The sequence below is a fragment of the Dipodomys spectabilis genome, unplaced genomic scaffold (genome assembly GCF_019054845.1).
Source record: "Dipodomys spectabilis isolate Male_0828 unplaced genomic scaffold, ASM1905484v1 ptg000307l, whole genome shotgun sequence".
Classification (NCBI taxonomy): domain Eukaryota; kingdom Metazoa; phylum Chordata; class Mammalia; order Rodentia; family Heteromyidae; genus Dipodomys; species Dipodomys spectabilis.
Genome location: NW_024870984.1, coordinates 5,822,773 through 5,825,548, shown reverse-complemented (window position 1 = coordinate 5,825,548; position 2,776 = coordinate 5,822,773).

Genomic DNA, 2,776 nt, shown 5'->3' with positions numbered 1-2,776 from the left:
TTGCCCTCGGGGAGGTAATATGCACACATAAGTAGGTAGAGCACTAATACATAACATGACCTTCTCTTTCTGAATTTTTATGGCCATCCCAGGGCCTAAAGTCAGGGCCTCATGTATTCCTCAGATGTTTTGCTCAAGGCTGAGGCTATACCACCGCCACAGCTCCACTTCCAGCCATCTGGTCATTAATTGGATATAAGGACCACCCAGGCTTGCCTGGTCGGGCCTGTATTTCCTGCTAGGCTCTCTCACAGCTGGAGCTCTACTATCTGGGCCACTGCTCCACTTCTGGTTTTCTAGTGTGTTCTAGATATTTAAGGTTGGAGACACATAACACTCATAACTATTACATCATTTTATAGGCAAAAGGACCAATGAAGACAGTGTAAGGATCACTTCAGCTTTTGGTCCTCTTATCTGGAGCAGTAAATTCACTGCAGCTCAAAGCTAAGTGACAGAGCTGGCATGAACTGTGAATCTTAGCTCCCAAATCCTATGACACTCATTTTTCACTTTTGGCTTCTAACCTGTTAGCAGAGGGGAAGATGAGGATAGCGAATCCTTCTCAGAGAAAGCAGCAATAAAGAACATTGGGCAGTTTACTTATAAATTCAAACCATTGGAATGACCCTGTGAAGAAGTCAGATTGTCCAGATTAAAAAATGAAGAAGAAAAGAAAGGCAGGTGCCAGTCTCTGCTGACTATAATCCCAGCTCCTCAGACGATGAGATGTAGAGATTATCAGTTTGAATCCAGCACAGTAAGGAGAGTCCTTGACATGCTTATTTCTAAGAAATCACAGAAAAACCCAGAAGTGGGACTGTGATTCAAGGGTAATGAGCTACCCTGGAGCAAAAGGAGCTCAGGGACAACCCCTAGGCTCATAGTTCAACCCCAGTACCTGCCCCACCAAAAGAGCCTGTACCTCCATATCTTTGTGTATGTATGGATGCATTCCTATAGGTGAAACTCCAGAGTAGCATTTGTGAATGGCACCAAGCTAGGAAAGTTGTTTTCAATACAATGATTTCATAGCACAGAGATGGCTTTCATGACAATGTATGTTCTGGGCTCCCCTCACTGGGCCCAGTGTAGTTTGAGGGTTTCTCTGCACACCAGGCCTGCTGGAAGAAATCTCTCACATTGTCTGAACAGGCAGACTAAGGGCCTCACTCCTGTACAGCTATGTAACAAACGACTCCATCCGGGCCAATTAGTGAGGATGAGTGTGGGCAGGCTCTGAAGGTAAGGAGAAAAAGGCCTCTTTGTACCCCAGGCTCTCTCTCTCCCCAGTGCTCTGATTTGACAGGAAGCCTTCATCTGTGCCACCTCCTGTGGCAGGCCAAGTTCCCTGCACTTATTCTGCCTTTGTGAGGCTATGTTCTGGTGTTCATATACAGTGCTAAATGTAATTCAGGAGTCCTTCAAGAACACAACTAGGGCACTGAACCTAAGGAAATGTTTCATTGCAGATCATGATGAGCCTATGATGCCTGTCCTAGGTTTCCGGAAGCTTGGGAAATCCAAGCACATGTCAGATATCACAATAATTCCTGTCATATGGGACTGGTGAAGTTCATCTGGTTTTGAAACCTTTGACATCTCCTAGTTAAGCAGTGGATGGCTAGGTTTGATTGTGAATACAGGGCCTGGATGCTGACCATGAGATCAGAGCAGAAGACTAGTGCTTTACCATTTTGTGTCACAGCTTCACTTCTGCTTTCTGTGTGTGTGTGTGTGTGTGTGTGTGTGTGTGTGTGTGTGTGTGTGTGTATACACTAGTCCTGCAGCTTGAACTCAGGACTTGAGCACTGTACCTAGTTTCTCTTGTATAAGGATAGCCCTTTCCCACTTGAGCCACAGAGCCAGTTCAGGCTTTTTCCTGGTAATGTGGTACTGAGAAATCAAGCCCAGGGTGTCATATATGCAAAGCACTCTACCCCTAAGGCACATTCCCAGCGCTCTACTTCAGGTTTGTTAGTTTGTGTTTGTCTTTTTGTTGTTGTTGGTGGTGGTGGTTGTAGGAGTTGAAGTCTGGGCTTGAGTGCTGTCCCTGAGTTCTTCAGCTAAAGTATTGTGCCTTACCATTTGAGCCAGAGGCCACTTCAGGTTTTCTGGTGGTTTATTGGAGCTAAATGTCTCAAGGACTTTCTTGCCCAGGCTAGCTTTGAACCATGATCTTCAGATCTCATCCTCCTGAGTAGCTAGTATAACAGGCATGAGCCACAAGCACCCAGCTTCCACTTCAGTTTTCTTAGTTGTGAATTGGAGATATAATCTCATGGGACCTTTTGTGTTTGGAATAGTTTGGAACCTTGGTCCTCAGATCTCAGCTTCCTGAGAAGGCAGGATGACAGACCTCAGCTATCCACCCCTAGGCCGTGGCACTCTGCTGCAAGGGGGTCCTTGGCTCCACGTGGTGGAGTGTTATCCATGAGCCCAAGAGGTAAGGGTCACTGCTAAGGCTGCACTTTCAAGGTTCATGTCTGAGAAAAAACAAAATGAAACAATTGTCTGCAGGAGACAACTCACCCACTCTTTAGTAATACAAAATTTTGTCCCTGCTATGGGGACATATCTGAGCCTCAATATTCTTGTCTGCTAATCATCTCAATTGTAGAGCTCTTACAAGGACCAGATGAAAGAATGCACCCTGTGAAGGACACAGCACATGGCACTCTTTGAAGGACTCAGCACACAGCACCATGTGATAGACTCAGCACACAGCACCCAACGCAGGACTCAGCACACTGCACCCTATGAAAGACTCATCACA